Source organism: Elephantulus edwardii, unplaced genomic scaffold, assembly GCF_000299155.1.
Source record: "Elephantulus edwardii isolate Elephantulus edwardi_28Jun2011 unplaced genomic scaffold, EleEdw1.0 scaffold00115, whole genome shotgun sequence".
In the NCBI taxonomy this organism is placed as follows: domain Eukaryota; kingdom Metazoa; phylum Chordata; class Mammalia; order Macroscelidea; family Macroscelididae; genus Elephantulus; species Elephantulus edwardii.
In genome coordinates, this window is record NW_006399865.1 from 2,826,245 (window position 1) to 2,845,366 (window position 19,122).

General features: G+C 46.2%; 1 protein-coding gene across 1 annotated transcript in view; it reads right to left on the reverse strand.

Moving 5' to 3' along the window:
- Positions 1–18,700, reverse strand: part of MID1 (midline 1 (Opitz/BBB syndrome)) — a 232,517-nt gene extending 213,817 nt beyond the window's left edge. Inside the window, exon 1 of the mRNA XM_006892359.1 lies at positions 18,498–18,700. The gene's annotated coding sequence lies outside the window, so the exon portion shown is untranslated. The remainder of the gene's footprint in view (positions 1–18,497) is intronic.
- Positions 18,701–19,122: the final 422 nt, after the last annotated feature.

Below are 19,122 nucleotides of genomic sequence, written 5' to 3' on the forward strand. Positions count from 1 at the left end.
CTATGAGTCGGAAACGACTCGACGGCACATAACAACAACAACAACATGAAAGGAAAAAAAAATTAAACCCTACATTTGTAATAGCAGATGCAACTGGAGTTATTATTTGGTTAAATTTACACTGATCCCCTGTCATTCGTCACTTTTGCACAAACCTCAGCTGTCGTAAATGAGAATGTTATGAGAATAATACTCCTGAACCTTTCAATTTTTAGGTGGTGGTATTAATCTCTATAGATTCTCCAAGAATGTAATATTGGTTTAATTTACTTGGCTACTTTTTTGGTATATATTTTTTTAATGCCAGAAGAATGTCTTCTTGTGCTTTACTGAATTATGTAAAGGCATTTGACTTTTTGGATCATAAAATATTATGACAAACGTAGAGAAGAAGAATGGGAATCCCAGAACACTTAATTGTGCTCATCAAAAATCTATTCCCAGACCAAGAAACTGCTGTGTGAATAGAACAAAGGAATGCTATGTGGTTTAACATTAAGAAAGTTGTGTGTTAGGTCTGTATTCGTTCTCTATACTTATTCAATCTGGATGCTGAGCAAATATTTTGAGAAACTGGACTCTAGAAGTATCCGGATTGGAGGGAAGCTCATTTATAACCTTTGATATTTAGATGGTACAATCTTTCTTAATGAAAGTGAGGAGAACTTAAAAAACTTGTTGTAGAAAGAAGATCAAAGATTATACAGGGTTCAGTATGGATTTCACCTCAAAGTTAAGAAAAACCAAAAAGAACTTTTAAGACTGGACCAACAGGTGGCATCATGATAGATGGAGACAAGATTGAAATGGTCATCAACTTCATATTACTTGGATCCATAGTCCACTTGGCAACAGCAATCAATATATCAGGAAAGATGCACTGCACTGGAAAAGTCTGTAGTTAGGATCTCTCCAAATTACTGACTAAGGCACATCTGATTCAGATCATGGTCTTTTAAATCACTTGCTATACTGCTGAGATATGAACAATTAGTGAGAATGACAGAAGAAAATTTGATGCCTTTGAAATAGAGTCTTGGAGAAGAGTAGTGAATATCCTATGCACTACTCAACAAATAGATATGTCCTGGAGAAGGCACAATCAGAGTGCTCCTTGGATGCAAGGAGGTTGACACTTTGAGCATGTTGCTAGAAGAAACTATTCCTTGGAGAAGGACATTTGCTTGGAAAGACAGGGAAACAGTGAAGTAGAGGACATCCTCTGTGTCAGAGGATTCTAAGATTGGTGCAGGATAGGACAGGATTCAGATCTGTTGTTCATAGGGTCACAATGAGTTGTACTCAAGTCAATGGCACCTAACAACAACAAAACCCAGTGGTTTCTACATGGCCTTTTTACCACAACTACACTTACTCTATATGTCAGGGATCAAATAGGGATTCCTATTTGTAACAGACATATATTTAACTATATCAAAAGCTACTGAGTATGTCCATCACAATTAGACATTATGGAATTGAAGAAATTACTACAGGACAGGTTTGGCAGCCGACTGGACCCACTATGAGACAGAATTTAGAGAGAAAACTCCAAATTAATAACCTGACCTCCACATACCATCACTAAGGAGTTTTTTTAAAGAAATGCTTAGTAGCAGATCTGACACTTTGGTTATTTCTTGACTGCTAAAATGTAGGTCTATAATCTCTAAGGTCTGTCTCTTCTGAACACTTCATAGGTAGATCTGTTGGTGGTTTTTACAACTTGATAAATCCAGTCTAGTATGCTAGTTACCCAAGCCTTGATATCTTCTTGCACAGAATACTAATGTAGGTCTGATAGTTCAGCTTTGTTTTGTGTAGGCAATTGCTTAACTCATGCTTCAGTGGATCAACTAAGTAAGCAATTTTGTCCTTTTCTAATTTCTTGTTTTGAGACATTGAATGATTTAAAAAAACCCAAAAAACAAAGCAAGAAACAAAACCTTTGTGCTGCAATCCTGAAGACATGTGGTTCAAATCCACCAGCTGCTCTATGGGAGAAGGATGGGCAGTCTTCTCCTGTGTGATTAACTGTCTCTAAAAACCCACTGGAGGGACTTGATGATACACAACAATAACAACAACTTACCAATAAACTAAAATACTAAAATCAAAGCAACTTATTTTCCTTGAATCATGATCTCACATCCTTAATGAAGAAGTGTCTAGCTTCGGTGGTCTTGTGGAAAGATGTGTGCTGCAATAAGCATGATGGTGTTGATGGGGTACATCTTTGGGATTGCAGCAAAGCTTTATATATATATATATATATATATAGGATAACTGGATATAATTTCTTATCACCTGTGTGATAGAGGTTATTCAAGGATTATTGCTAATATAGTTTTCCTTCTATTGATTTATTTTTAATTCCCTCTCCCTCAGTTCTTATCTGTTAACCCTTCAAGATTTATTCTTTCTGTGTATAAAAGATTTTCTTTTTTATCATCAAATTTAAGTTTTTTAAAGCCATCATATATCCTTTTGCTTGCTTTGGATAAACAAATCCAGCACACCACTCTCTGCCATGAGTTGGCTGTGACTCATGGCAATCGATTCTCCACTGGGTTTCTGAGACTGTAAATCGTTAAGAAGACAGCCTCGTCTTACTCCCACAAAGCAGCCAGGGAAACTCCAAGAACCGACCTTTGAGTTAGCAGCCCACCATATAATCCACTAGACCACCAGAGCTCTTGAGGTTTTGTGTGTGTGTGGGTATAAGTTCGTTAAAGGTCTTGCTGAAGTCCCTGGGTGGTGCAAAGAGTTAAGCATTGGGCGACTCATCAAAAGGTTGGCAGTTTTAACTCATCCAGAGGCAGCTGCCTTGCAATCTGCTTCCCAAAGGTCATAGCCCAGACAGTTGTGGAGTGCACATTTACTCTGCGCACAAGGTTGACAAGTGTTAGGACCCAAGTTCTGCAATTTCACTCTTGTTTTAATGTCCTTGAAAACTTCTACTGTTAAAGAATTCAAAGAGCAAAACTCAGAAGCAGAACCAAGAATGGTGCCAGTATCTGTATAAAATTCTCTGCACATATATACTTTCTTTTCTAGAATAAATTTTAAGAAATCATTGCCATCAAATAGGAACCAACTCGCAGCTGACCTTTCAGTGGGTTTTCAGAAGCTGTCAGTCACACGGGAAGAGGCTGCCCATCTTTCTCCTGTGGAGACGCTGGTGCAATCAAAACACCAGGAGAGACACCGTCCTTGGGTTAACAGTGCAACTCTCCACTCTTTAGGCCACCTGAGTTCTTACAGAAGAAGTAGATTTTGTTAAAATAATAATTATGCCCAATAAGAGTGATAAAATAGCCAAAATCAATGCCGTTGGGTCCATTCCAATCCAAAGCGACTCCCCATTGGTTTCTGGGGCTGGAAATTGCAACAAAAGTATGATTGTATGCAAGAAAAATCAATCATGTGTTAAATTTGTATTTTAAAGGACTGAAGAGTACCATCAAGTCTTTAAGGAAAAGGTGCATTAACCATAAACCTTCAGCCTTTATCTGCCCAAAGAAATTGAAAAATACTGATGACCAGGCAGCCACCTAAAATGATCCCCCAACAAGGATGTTGTCAACAAGTGGCAGCAAATGGGTATTACCTTCCCTTCCACTGACACCAGTGGTCTCAAAAGAGGGAGCATATATTTGCCTTAGAAGACACAAAGCAATGTCTCCAGATAGTTTGGATTGTCACAACTTGGGGGGGGGGTCCCATTAGCATCTAGTGAATAGAGGCCTGGGATGCTGCTAAACACCTCACAATGTGTGCGTTTGTGTGTGTGTGTGTGTGTGTGTGTGTGTGTGTGTTCATTCACAGGCTAACTGGTGGAAAGGACCATAAGCCCACGCTTCTCTGTAAATTTAAATCTGTTCCCAGAAAAAATTGTCTGAAATGGGGAGCTCCGGCGGCCTAGTGGTAAGAAGCTGTGCTGAAATCCTAAAGGCACACAGTTCAAATCCACCAGCTGCTCCCCAAGAGAAACACAGGCAATCTCTTGCTGTTTGATTAATGGACTCTGAAAACCTGCCAGAGTCAGCTATGGGTCGGTTCCAACTCGACAGTACACAACAACAAATAACAACAAGGTGCCTTGTTGTTCCAGCCCATGGTCTTCACAATTGCTTGCTATGCATCAGAGAGCTGGACAAAGATTAAGGGTAACAGAAGAATAGACGCCTTTGACTTGTGGTGCTGGAGAATAGTCTTGAACATACTATGGACCACCAAGTAAACAAACAGGTCTTCCCTGGAGCCCTATTTCTCATTGGAGGCTAGGATTGTGAAGCTCTGTCTCGCATACTTTGGACACGTGGCCAGGAGGGATTGGTCATTGCTGAAGGACATCAAGCTTGGAAGGGTGGAAGGACAAGGCAGAAGAGGAAACCCCCAGATAAGATGGATTGGCATGGTAATGGGGGTAGGGGTGTCAGAGACAGTGAGACTGGCTAGGATAGGGTAGGCTTCAGAGTACTCAGGGTTGCTATGAGTCACGGGTGACTTGATGGCACGTAACGACAACAAAGTGCTTTATTTGTTTTAGTATCTAGATCTTCACTTAACCATGGCATAGACTCTATGAGCTGGGATTAGCATCTCCATTTTCTAGGTAAGGGATATTGAACAGTCTCAGCAATCAACTCAAGGTCACAAAGCCAGAAAATGGCACAGAAAGATCCTAACCCGATGGGCTCTATATCACACTTCCAAATCTCCTGTTCAAAGTGATTCTCTTAGTAAACAAACAGTTTTATCTAGGTCCCGGTGGCCTAGTGGGTAAGGAATTGTACTCGCAACTAAAAAGCCAGAAGTTAGAATCCACCAGCTGCTCTGCGGGAGAAAGACAACAACCTCCTCCTATGTAATTCACAGCTTCCGAAAAACCACTCGAGGGCCAGTTGCAAGCCAGGGCCAACTCGACAGCATATAACAAGCTTTCTCATTATCTTATCTAAATACTGCCACACTATTGAACTACACCAGACACTTCCTGGCTTTTCTCTCTTCCCACCCAACACCCAATAAAGAAAACACCTTGATCGCATGAAAGCTTAGCTAGCAGCCTAGTATTTCAGAAGTCTGGAAAAGTGGAAGGAAAGCCTCAGCGCTCTTCTTGGTGAGATGGCGGGGTGACCCGGCCTGCTCTTCTCTTCCCTCTTCCTGTAGCGCTGACAGTTTCCTCCTGCCCCAAGGATCTCTGGAACCCTCGGGAGCTCAGAGGAGCAAAGTTCAAAGACATTTCACCAGATTCCTGTTAAGAGCCAATTCTCTCTGGATCTCCCACGTGTCTGCACATTTTAAAAGCAGAAGCCTTTTGTTCTGGGCTGTATTTCTAAAGACATTTGAATAGTAAACAGCCTTAGCAGAGACAATGTTTCCCATTACAGCAATGAGCACACTTGTTTACGGTCCTTTACAAAAGAGTCAGGTGCATTACCTACTCTGTGTTCTTCAGCTGGGAGGAGAACCCACAACTTCTACAGTATGTACCTGGGCTGCTTTGCTCTGCCTGCCCCCCCCCCCAACCTGGCGCTGGCAAACATGAAGTTAATGCTGTTTGTAGTGTGAGAAATAGACTCTCGGAACCAGGACTCTCGGGCTTTCTGCCAGCTTTCACAAAGTGCTGGCCAACTTCCTAGCTTGCCACTCTGGTAGAATCGACCTCAGATCCTTCACAACGACGGCCATTTGTGAACTTACTGAACACACACTTCTGTGCTACTGCGGACCAGGTGCTCGACTAACCGAGGGATACACTTTAATTCATTTAATCTTCCTAACGACCCTATAATATAGGCATTATTCGTATTACTGTCACTTCACAGAGATGGTAACTGCAATCCTAAGTGATTCACTGGATTATTACCATAAAATGATACACGCTCACTGTGCAGATTTGCAAGCACTGAAGTCTTTCCCTTATTAAAACAATAACCACACCTTGGAAACTGTGTACCTGTTTTCCTCTGGCTGGTCTCAATGTAAAAGTTCCAGTCTTTAAAAAAAGTTGATAAAGAACCACTCCAACGTGCAAAGAATGAAAACCACTCTTATGAATGAAATCACCTGATGCTTAAATTTATTTCCCTAGAGACTCTTCAAGGCTCTTGGGTGTTTAAAGCTGAGCTCTGACTTTCTTGGAAGTGAGTCTCTATTTCAACAGCTGAGAACTAGCATTGTGAGGGCCCTCCAAAGAGTGGAGAAGGCCAGACCTGCCCCTGGAAAAACTCTCAGATGACTCTTCAACCCAAACTGGCGATAGTCTACTTCCTTCCATTCACATGAAGTCTCTGGCATTAGCTCTGTGACTGCAACTCGCCTGCAGGTTACCTCCCAATGTACCTGGGAAGAGGCAACAGACCACAGGACTCTAGAGAATGGTGGTGAAGAGAGACATGCTGGGACAAAAAAGAGTAAAAGCAAAAAGCAGAGGATTGGGTTAGACACCCCGTGTAACGCAAGGAGCAGATCCACTTCCCAAGAGAATGAACAGCAAAACTCTTCTGAGAAAAACAAACCAACAAAACTCTTCTGAGAGAACTAGTTCCATGGACTCAAAGACTCACAGGTCGGACTATGCATCATGCTGAGGGTGGGGGCGAGGCAGCTCTGATGAAGCAAACACTCTCCTCCGTGCTGGCCAAATCATTCTATTAGTTCTTGAAATCAGGAAATGCAATCGCCCCTGGACTCGGCAACCTCACTTCTGGGATTTCAGATATAGACACACTCGTCCTCATGCAAAATGACACATGCAAGAGGTTGTTCAGTGCGTGCTGTGTTAGTGGTGGAGCTGTGGCACAAAAAGCAACCAGCAGACAAATCAACCAGGCCCACAGTGGCCATGCAGGCCAGAGGAGGAGGTTAATGACATACATCCATCCGCCCGCAGCTGTTTAAAAGGGCGTGTGGAAAGCCACTCTGGGAAGCCCCTCGCTGTCCCATCTGCTCTGACTCACCGGGACACCACCCACCACCCGGCAGCCAGACCACACCTTTCTCCCACAGAACTCCTGCTGGGCTTGAACCTCCGACCTCTGCGTTGGCAGCCTATCCACTGCACTAGCAGGGCTCCTCACTTTGTGGGTAAGACAAGGAGAATATATTTGTATCTGTCCCCAACAATCAACGACAACGAAAACGCTTCACTGCTATCAGTGCATCGACATTGGCTACTGGCAAGGACACTCAGTGGCTAGTTCACAGCTTCTCAGTCGCTTGGGGGCGCTCTGGTGGCAAAACGTAGCAAGGTGTGCTGCTAACCCAAGAAGTCTGAATCCACCAGCAACGATGTAGGAGAAAGACGGATGGTTCTAAGGTGATTTACAATGTTTATACACCAATTAGGGGACCCTCTAAAGAAGGTTTGCAGCATGATGCCAGTGTTCAAATGAACGGGAGGGAGGAGCAGCCAGAAAACACAACAGCCCAAGCCGACTGACTGCTGCAAACTGCGCTTGCAGCCTCCTCGGTCCTGCTCTAAGGACCTGTGCCTCTTCCAATTACTTTCCTACTGTTTCTTTAAATGATCCCAAGCTAATCAGCAATTTACCTGGTGGAAAAGCAGCTGGTCTGCCTGGTGGTACTTTGAAGGGGACAAGTTAACCGTCTTCACTCTGTGCAGGCAGCGGATTTGCAGAGGGGCTAACAACAAAGGGATTTTGAACCTTCAAAGCCTTAATCAGAAAACAAGAGCAAATGGCAGGCCTTTGAAGAGCAACCCCGATCTCATATTCTTGTGGGCTTTCGCCTGATTCTGTTTGTTAATAAGGAATGCCAAAGCCTCCAAACCTGTTCAAGGCCCTTGTGGTAGCAAATTATACTTGTAAATTTTATGTAAGTTGATCATTGAAATAACTCATACTCTTTGAAGATTAGAATTCATAAATGTATAAAAGCATTAAATGGTTCTTTCCCCTCGTGATAGAAAGTATTAAATGGTGGAAAAGTGGGGGGAGGGCTGAGAAGGGGTAAAGGGAGGGAAATGTGTTTGAAATCAACTGAGGAAATAATTCATTTTGAAAATTATTCAATAAAAAAGTTAAATCAGAAAAATCTGTGCAAGCCGGTGTCTGCTGGGTAAGTGAAGCAGAACGAGAAAATGGGCAAAAGGGCGGATAGCAGCCGGGCTGGGAAATGTCTTGTCAATCGATGTTTTCAGAAGAGAGGCGTTCATTGTTTCATTTCTGTTGTTGTTGTTATTCAACTCCAGGGTGGTCCTGGGCACAGCCACCTCTCCCACCCCCAGAAGATAAAGAAAGGAAGCCTCGAGTCCACAGAGAAGAGCCCAGCTCCAAGGGCACCTTTGAAGACCGCATCTTAGAGTGTTTTGTGAATGTTTTCTCTATCTCTCAGAAGCCTCCTTTCAAAAGGAAAATGCAAGTGAATGGGATTAGTTGGGCTTTTTGGAGGGTAGAACTACATCAACACAAGTAAGACTGTGACACAGAAATAAAAAAAGAATGCCAAATTGCCCCTCCGCGGGGCTGATGTAACAAGGACTGACATCATTTCCAGAGAAAGCAAAACTAGGTCAAGGCACATTGGCCGGGCACCATCAGCGTTTCTGCTCCCATATTTTGACCGTGTAGGCTGTGTCTGCGGGCATTAATGTCCTCTGTTATCAATGTTCAGGCCTGTCACCGACAATTCATGTCTTAGCACTCTTTGTTAGTTAAACCAAAACAATGTCGTTTACGTGTGAACTCTTCAGTTCTGACAACTGAAATGTTCCAAAGGGGAGACACTGGTGAGGTACCTCCTCCGGGCTGTGACATGGAATGTAATAAATATTCATTATTTTGTATTCTAATATTGGTTTTCATCTCCTCTGAAAATTACCCCTCTCTCGATTGTTGGTACTTCCCCCTCTCCCCTTTCTCTTAAGAGTAGCATCGACCAACCCGCTCACCCACTCACTGCCGTCAAGCCAGGAGATTGGGACTCACAGCTGCCCCTGTAGAGTTGGGTCAAAACTCCCGTAGGCTTTCTAAGTCTGTATGTCTTTACTGGAGCAGACCTTTCTCCTGCTGGTGGGTTTGAACCAGCAACCTTTTGGTTAGCAGCTAAGTGTTTAACCATTGTAAAACCAGGGCATCAATATGCCCTTGGAAATGCCCTTCCAACATCGATAGTGCAAAAGAACTCACTAAGTCGCCAATTTTTCTCCTCCGCTTCCCACTTAGACTTGACCCTTCTCCCTCTCATCTGTCCCATCTCATTTTCATGCACTGTGTCCACCACGCACATCTGGGAATACGTAGAACAATGACTCGTCTCTGTCCCCTAGATGTTGAGCTCTGTGTAACACAAACCTCCTAGTTTTGATGCTGACATTTTCATACTTCTCTAAAAGCAGCACTAAGCCCAAGCCTGTGAAATCCAAATGGACCTCTGACCATTTATTTGGGTATCTGGAGCAATGGTTAAGTGCCTGACTACTAACTAAAAGGATGGTGGTTCAGGCCCACTAGCCATTTCAAGGAAGGAAGGTGTGGCTGTCTGCTTTTAGAAAGGTGACAGCTTCCCAACCCCAGCTGGTGTAGTTCTACCACATTCTACAGGATCACAATGGGCATCACCTCAATAGTATTTTCTCCCAAAAATGATGTAATCTTTCCTAAAACTCGGGTCTCTACGAACCCATGCCAACAGTGTTGGAATTTCTTTATTAGGACATAAAATTATGGCACTGCCCCCTCCCCAAGCCGCCAAATGACATCTTATTAGAGGCACACGGGACAGCAAAGCACAAACTGAACGGAGAGGACAGAAGACCTCGTTCTGTTCTAAAGTGTTAACCTGTAAATGCTTTTGCCTTTTAACTGGCATTTTTGAGTGAATTCCTTTGCATCTTCTGTAGGAAACTTGGTCCTGGGTACAGAGGTAAATTTCTAATATTTGTGATGGCTTCCAGTTATATACTGTTTTATCTGACCATTGACCTTACTATTACTAACTTAGCAGGCAGCCCACAAATTCTATTTGTGCACAAACAACTCCTTTCCTCCTAATTCTTTGGGAAAGATTGCTTGGAAAGTGCCTTTTAAGGGATATACATGGGAGACTGTGACAAACCACAGATAAGAGTGTCCACCCACTCCCATAAAAGTCCCTTGAAAATGGATTTGCTGCATTGCTTCACAAACTATACTAAAAATCTTTCAGCTATATCTTTCTTGTCCCTTTGACTATCACTCTCAAAGGTCTGTCCCACCCAGAAGCAGTAAAAAGGCTTCGACGAGATGCATGTCTGGAACTTGATGGTGGAAAATGTGGCTGCCATCTGCATGGAGTGGCTGCCATATGCATCTCTCAGTTGCTGTGACCTTGGCCATGCCACTCACCCAACAAAATAAACCAACTGCACGTGGGCTAAAACCAGGCTAGGTTCAAAGCGAACCGGCAGCAGGTCCTATATTTTTGACTGGGCTTTAAGCACAAGGCAAGCAGGTCTCATTTCCTAACAAATTTCTGTAACCCCACCGAGCAGAGTACAAGCCCAACTGCCTGCCATGGGCCAGGATGTGTCCTCACACAAAACAAGGTTGAATGGCTTAAGCAATCGCAGCCCCTTCGAATCTATCTCGTATCAAGCCATTTAGTCCTTGCTGTCCCCTCTTCCTCACATCCCTCTAATAACTATGGCCGTTGAGTAGTTTATGCGGATAAATTGGTTGATTTGAAAAGTCTGGATCAAGTTATTAGGACACGGTTGCAAGAATCAGAAGAGAGCCCGAAATGATTTGAAGAACGAGGCAGACAAACCCAGAAGTATATTAATTAGCTCTTCCAAAACCAAGGAGGACCAGGAGGACCTCTGGATGCTGCTGAAATGATGAACATGGAACAAAGCACGAACGAGCCCATCAAGTGGATGAATAACCAACTCTGCAGAACAAGCAGTCAACCATCAGGGCAAAAGAGACAGAGATGGAAATTAACGAGCTGATAAAGAACTGCAGTCCTGTCATTTTAAGGCCCAAACTCACAGTGGAACCTTCAAAGAGGGCCCCCTCAAAAAACCCACACACATTCCTGCAGAGCAGAATGGCCCAGGAGATGGACTAGGAGACCATCCAGGCCTGTGGCCTGCTGATCAGGGTGCAGTCACAGCTGAGCCTTCAGATTCTCCCAAGAAACGTCCTGAAATGGACATTGATTGATTCCAGCACTTGCTGATCTTCAAACAGACTGTTACAAAGGGGGGGAAAAATGTTGCAAGAGGTGACTACCTATCTCTCCCACTCAGAGTGGCTGGTGGCTACGAACTGCTGACCTTGCGGTTAGTGGCCCGACACATAAAGCACTTCACCAGCAGAGGTCCTGATTTCTCTTATCTGCAGAGCATTTCCCATTCTTATCTCTTCACCCAGCACACATCTAAGGAGCACTTTGTATTGTGGTTCATAAAGGTTAACACAGGCAGCTGAAAGGTAACAGATTCACACACACAGGTGCTTTGGAAGAAAGGCCTGGCAATCGACTTCCCCAAAAATTAGCCCTTGAAAGCAGAGAGGAGCAGAGTTCGACTCTTGCACACACGCACACGGGTCGCCAAGGGTCCGAGCCAATTCAACAGCAGCTGGTTCCTGCGCGGCTGCTTGCGCACTCTTGGGCCTCAGTGTTCAAAGCCAATTAACATATGACTCTGGATCTTGAGAACTCAGCTCCAAACAGGCAGGCAAATGATTAACCAAAAACACACACCAGTCTCAAGACCGGGTAAGAAGCCTTTCCATTTATTCTATTCCAAACAGACAGTGCTCAGCGCACAAAGAGTCCACTTACAACCTAAACTCACAGACACCAGCGCCCTGCGCTCGTGCCCCCACCCCACAGAGCTCCTGGCTGTCACTCACAAGGACTCCATTGAGACCAGAAGTGCAGGCAAGACGACGGGAAAAGAGCAAGGGACGAGGGCTGCCCGGCGGGCAGACACACAAGCAGGTCCTGTCTGCCAAAGGCATGACCCTGGCCCCAATATTGTCGTCTAGCTGCAATGTCCCCAATTAAGATTCGTCCCCAGGGTTAAAGGGCTAAGAGTCAAGAGATTCGGGTCTCATCCATATGCTTCTCTTGCGAGACCTGGGTGAGCCCATTGTCTAGACGAATAGAGGGTGTGCACTGGAGGAGGGAGCGGGAAGTGCGAGGATGGACAAGTATGGACATGTGAGTCCTTGCATCTTAGATAACCCCGAGGGAGATGCCCCCTTGCACCGGAAGCCACCGGAGGGATGGGGGGGGGGGTGAGCAGTGGAAACTAGTGCCCAACCTTGTCCTATAGCAGATTTGGCAAAGATTACAGCCCTGGAAACTGGACGGGGAATGTGTTTTGCTATTTCCTATTTTGCCATCATATGAATGGCAACTCTTCCCACCTATTCCCATCCTGCGCAACACAGCAGCAGTCACTGAAACCCACAGCTCAGTCCTGCATCAATCACACAGACCTTCCTGTTTTCTGAGTGAAGTTTTACCAAATCATATGGGGTTTTCAGACCACCCTTGTCAGACATTTTGTTTGATAAGATTGTCACTGATTAATGTCATGAATTACACTATCGCATTTACCCCTACTGTGTATTGCCTCCTGTGGTTGTTAAGGCTATAAATCACAGTAAAGACTGTCTCACTGTTCTCCCTCAGAACAGCTGAGGTATTTGAACTGCGGATCTTTTGGTTAATGGGCCAACACTGAACTTTCCACTATTCCCATCATGTCATCATTTCTCACTGGAAGGAAAATGGTCTAAGGCTTAAATGGCAAACCCTTAGAGTTTAAGGATTCCTAGCTTGGGAATTGCCTGTGTTAGGTACTAATTCTTATTAATAATGATCAATTGATTTTGTTGTTGGGTTGCTTCTCACTTACAGCTCCCTGCCATTTCCAAGGCTGTAACCTTTCAACTCAGAAATCATACGTTTCTACCAGTGAACATGTGTGTAAAAATTAACTTGAATGTCAGAAGTATGAGCAATTTCTTGTTAGTTCAGGAACATTTTGGACGCCAACCGTTTTCCAAGTAGGCTTTTTCTCCATATAAAACCAGCTATAAATGGGCAAGCATTTCGCCCACAGAAAAAACTTAGATTGTGTTATTACTACAATAAACTTTATACAAGCTCAGAAGTGTTTTGAGGACAGAGATCATATGAAAAGCATCCTCAGAGCCCAGATGTGGCCTAGCATGTAATCATCACTCAGTGCCGCTTTAAGGAGCCCTGGTGGCACAGTGGCTAACCAGGAAAGGTCAACAGTTGGAACCCACCGGCCATTCTGCAGGAGGAAGATGTGGCAGCCAGCAGCTGGGAGGACTGAACACTGGGCAGCCGGGGGGTGTGAGGGGGGCAGCCCCACTCTATAGACAGATCATTCAACACCATTTTCTGAGCACTCAGATTACTATCCTCCCATCATTCAGCCCAGCTACATTAACACATTGCTGTTGGGTCGATTCCAACCCATAGGGACCCTATGGGACAAAAGGAAAGTATATCGTACTCCTCATAAACACATGGTTAAACTGAAAGCCATCAGCATCCATTCATCTGACGAATGAGTGCCACTTCCTTCTTTGCTTCCCCCTCCATCCTCGGCAGAGAGTGGCTTATGCAGGGCAGAAAGTACAGTGAGGGTGCAGGAGATCACAAGCTTTCCATATGCTGTGCATACGATCACTAAGAGTCCTAGTAGACTCAATGGCACCTCACAACAACTACTGCACCCAGAACAGAGCTTTGAGGTGGTTAAGAAAAGCATATTCTCCAGTATCTTTCAGGGAAGTGTCTCTTCAACACTTTTTCAGTGCCTGAATCTTTTCAGCTTCTTAGTGCCCCCCCTGGCCTCGTATAGATCATTAACCATCCTGGTCCTGTGTCAATAGAATATCTCTCTGAAGGGAAGAAAAGAAAAAAGGGGGGGAAAGCTTACAGATGCTAATGCAACTATTACTTTGGGAGGGTTTTTTCCTTTGTACAAAAATTCCTAGAACATGTTAGCTCACAAAATAGAGCAAACAATCTTCTAGAACAAAACCCATCAGATGGGTTTCATATGAGGTAAAAAGTGTTGTTGTCAATGAGTTGGAAAGCTCTTCTGTCCCAAATCTAAGTGGAGATTATAGATTCCTGTTGGACTTGGCTTTCTTTACAGCCCTTCCTTGAAATAGTCTATTCTCTATTTTCTTCCTTGAACACATGCATTTTCATAGTAGCTTTTATCACAGGATTGAAGAATTGTTAACAATCACTCCAAATAGGAAGGACGATTCTAATTGAACGCCCTTAAGTGGTGTCCCCTGCCTGGTCTTCCACCATAGAAACTTCAAGCCTGCCCTCTGCAGGTGGAGAGTAAAAGTGCATGCTTCTCAATCTCAACTTGCTTTCTAAAAGGTCCATCAAGCTTAAAAGGGGAAAAAAAGCACACCACCCTCAAAAAAAAGAAAGAAAGAAACATCCACACCAAATACAACAGGGGCAATGATGACAATGTGTAAGACTCTCTTTTCGTTTTCTAAATTTTTGAAGGCAGTAACCACTTGATTAAAAAGAATTTCAAACACATATGCAAAACACTGTGGTCATGGGTAACCACCGATGCTTTTGGCCTACTTGAAAAATCCAAATGGTTTTGGATGAACTCTGGCCTTCAAAGCAGGCACGTTAAACATGCCCTGATCGGGCCCCACCTTCTTCTGATCAAACTATTCTTTGTCTAATGACCAAATCCTGCCCGCCACCCCCCTTCACCAACAGCTCACGTTGCCATGGCTACCTTGCGTGTCTATTTACTACCCAAGGGATCAAAGCCAGGGGACATCCACATCCACACATACCCTTAAAACTTGCTGGAATGTCTGTGGAAAACATGCAGCTACCAATTAACGATTTTGTTCACAGTCCGTGCGGACCACAGTCAAGCCAACCCTGAATTTGCCTCATTTTGAAGGGCAAAAGGGAAGAGGAAGGGCGAGGCGAAGTCAACGTCCACCAAACCACCTTCCCAATGACCAGTAAGGATCCAGAAGCTGACAGAAACGCTTACAAGAATCACATTTTCCCAGGGAGGGGGAGGTAAAAGGAAAGAGATTCGCTTTTCAACACTCCTTAAAAGTATGCTACTGTCTGCTGCTGATATTGGGGTCCACAAACTGTTGGCAAAAGCGTAAAACATCTGTTGTAAAAGAAACATTTCTCAGATGCATGTTTAGGATTCCAGTTAGCTGTGGTATCTTCCTATCAGAGGCGGCTTCATTTCAAAGCTGCAACAAATGAGAACAGAAAGGCCTTTCCAGCTTCCACATCAAGACAGCCACAAAACTTGGGCTACTAGGTGCTGGTTACAGGGCCATTGGAAATTGATCCACTGTTTTAATTCCTAGAATGTTCCTCGCCATCCCCAAGCCTGCTCAGGTAGCCTTTCTGCGGAGGGGGGTGGGTCCCATGTCATCGAGCCCAAGCCCTTGCTCCTAGCTTGCTATGTATCTTTATACTTAACCTTTCTCTGCCTTTGCCCCTGCATTTGTTCAATGAGGATCAAATTGCCACCTCCTTCTCTCCTGGGGATGTGGCCTGAGAATAAATAGATCATGTTTGTAAAGGACTTTCTAATCCTCAGAGGAAAGATTAATACAAAGACTTTCATTATTAAAGCAGATGTCCTTGGGCATTTTAATTCCAGCTCAAAGAATGCAAAACAGGATAATCAAACTGAACCACAGCTCCTAGTAACCACAGCATCCCAGCCTAGGAAGAATTTAACAGCTACTTAAAACCCTGGCTAACTATCTTCTCCCTCTTTTTAACTCCTTCTCATTACAAGGTGACTGCGCTGACTCACTCCCTTCCTTGGGAGTGTGTGCCTTCTCCCAAGTGTGAGGTTTTCTCAAAGTTATCAGGATGTTCAGAAGACAAATATGCCTGTGAGCCAATTTTGCAAGGAGACCTGCTCGTCACCACCCCCCTCCTCCGGCTCCAGGATAAAGTGTTTGTTCTTCTCATGTGTGGGGACAATGGGTGTCTTGCTGAGTGGGGAGGAGATCTGCAGTTGCAGCAATGCCACAGGCAAACCTGTTGTTTTTGGCTGGGCTTCGAGAACAGGTGGCCCTGCCTCCCCCTTTGCCTGGGAACATATAGCGCATTCCTTCTCAAGGAAGTCTCAGGAAAGTTTCCCATTAGGATTAGAGCAGAGGAAACCGTTGGCACACACTTGAAAACGGCTTCCTGAGAAAGGTGAATTAAGCTTACACCTCCTTTGGTCCCAGTGAGGCCTGAGGAGCGGTCCACAACCACCATCCTTTCATGGCCAACCAAACGGAGCTTCAACCCTCTGGAAGCCTCTCCCCAGGCAGCCAACTCCAGAGCTCTCTGGGCCAGTTGGTGGCAGGTCTCTCCACAGGGCTGCAGCCGCCCCACCATTGTTCAGCGTTTTGCAGCCCCAGGGAGATAGAATTTCATCACTGAGCTGATTCCCCACAGGCCTGTTGGAGCGTTAACCCTGCAAATCCAGCAAGGGCTTTGGGGCTGACATGACACATGGTGTCATGTGTGAGTCACGCAGCCTGGATCGCCTCCCCCAAGAGAAGCGCCCAGAGCACCAGAGCTCACTCAGGCCCAGAACGCCACTACCTCCTGTCCTCCCAATACACATGGAGCTGTGTGTGCTGTTCCTCAAACCAGTGACTGGCCATGTCCTTGGGACCAGCAATGACCTGTCCCCTTTGTGCCACCTCCTCTCCTCTCCCGTCCTCCTCTCAGTGCTGACAAGGCCCCAAAAGTGATTGCACATACAGTCTCACCCAGCTGTGAACAAACAGGAGAGTCACCACTAGCTGGTACCTGCATCTCGAAACATACTTTCCCGCTTCTAGCCGGCCAGTGGCGTGCTGGGCTTGTGACAAAGCAGCCTGCATCTGGGGCACCAGGCTCGGGGGAGGCCACCATCACAGAGGAACTGCGACAAGACGGATTCTGAGAATCAGGCTCAGCCCCCAGAGGGGACAGGTGGCTGCGCACGGGATCAAGTGACCTCTTTGTTCCCGCGAAGGACCTAATTGCAGAACTATCCCTCTCTCCCTTCACAGCCCTTTCCTTTGGGGCTGCCTGCTGATGGTCTGGCATAAAGAGGAGGCCGATCTGGGAGTTTCCAAAACTTAAAATGCCAGTTCAACCAACTGTTCCCAGTCAGGTGTGAGCCATTCACTCCAAGCATACATATGCACCCCTGCGAACCGGCAAGTGTTCTGAGCGGGGGTGGGGGTGGGGGGGTGGCAGAGGGCAGGCATGCTGTCCTAGGGGTGAGCAAGGGATCAGGGACTCAGGGGCTCGACTTCAGCCCCCCCCCCACACACAACCTGCAGGAAGAAGGCTGAACGCTCCAATCAATCCCCTTGCCCCCAGCCCCTGCACTCAACCAAAGGTTTACTTCCTATACTTTCCTTCTCTTCAGCAGAAGTGTGCACACGCTGGGTGCAAACCCACTCAGGGAAGGAAAAGCGGTAGCAAGACGGTGCTGTAACCTCCCTCACGCCCCCCCCCACTAGGCCAGCCCCTCAAAAGTCTCGCCCTCCCAGTGTACAGGCAGGGGTTTTCAGTGTCCCCTTAAGGGATTATCGACCTAGATATTTCAATATTGGCATCAATGTTTTCTATTACTTTGTTAAAGTGAACAAAAGTCTTCTATTATTTGGATGGAAATGTGAATTACACTGTCCTCTGGGATTCTTATACCTCTATATTTTTTTGGGGGGGGGGTGTATTTTCCTGTTCTTTTCTTAAAGGGAAAGCTATAAAGGTCTACCTGGCCTGATAAAGAGTTTTCTCCCCTGCCCGGGGCCGCAGAAGCAGCTATCATTTCAAGATTCTGGTGGAAGACACCTTTCCCCGCGGGAGCTTCAATCCGGGAGCATGGCTGTGCCCATGGGCTCCCGGAGATGGGGATCCACGTCTGTGTTTCCCCAGGACTGTCTGGGTCCCTTGAGGGCTGGCTCTGCCTCCTCAGCCACAGGCACAGGAAAGGACACGGAACAAGGGCGCCTGGGGGGAGCAAGAGGCCCCTTCGTAGATTAATTCCTCCTCAAGACACTCCCTTGTCCTTATTCCAAGACAGGGCTCAGATACAGGATAAAAGCTTGATGGGTCCTGCACAATGCATCGCGCGCGCACGCACACGCACACACGCACACACACACACACCCGCACACGCACACACACAAACACACACCGCCAAAAGAAAGGGGTCCACACATCCCACAAACCCTTTACAGTGACGGCCTGACATTCCCGCACCATCACTCCGGGGACCAAAGTGCGGCTCGGGTGTCCAAGGCGGCGGCGACCCCAGAAAGCCCGCTTCTTCGCCAAGCACAGCCCTGCCTCTGTGGCAGATGCCTCACGTGCGCCAGGCGTCTGCCAAGTCCGCCGCCTCTCCAGGTACCGGATCTCAGGGGTGCGGGCTGCAACGCCGAACACAGCTCCCCGGAGCTTACCTGCCTCATGTTTCGAATCCCATGATCCATCCGGCAGGGAGCGGTCCTGAGGGTGCAAGCCCGAAGCCCCGGGAGCCCGCAAGACAAAAGCAACTGGGAGCGGAATCCGCCAGCCGCCCGGAGCACGTTTTCGGCCTCTTTTTCTTTGATCTGTTGCTACATGCACTCTGCCCAAGACAATGTCAAGTTTCCCAACCTTTTCTCCCCCCAGCCTATGAAAAGTTGGGCGCAGGGGAGCGAGGGCCGCCTGGCTCTTATTTCAAATCAGGGCTCGGAGACGTCGTAGGTGGCTGGCTCGGGTCCCCGAGCTGTCCCGCCAATCAGGAGGGAGGGGCGGGCTGTGGCCCGAGGCTGCCTCCTCCAGGATTGAAAAGGCTGGGAGCGACTGCAGCCAGGGCGCCAGCCCAGAGCCCGCAGCCCAAACGGGGGCTGCGCGAGTCCGATTCTCAACTCTGAACTCAGCGCCTGCTGGGAGCTTAGCTGGCCTTCCAGAGCTCACATTTTCAGAGTTCCCGAAAAGGACGAGAGCATTTCGTGGTTCAGCCAGAAAACTTCAACGCTTGGAACCCAAGTGGATTTTTTTTTTTAACAGGGCCTCCTGCACATAGTTCGCGATTTTTCCAAA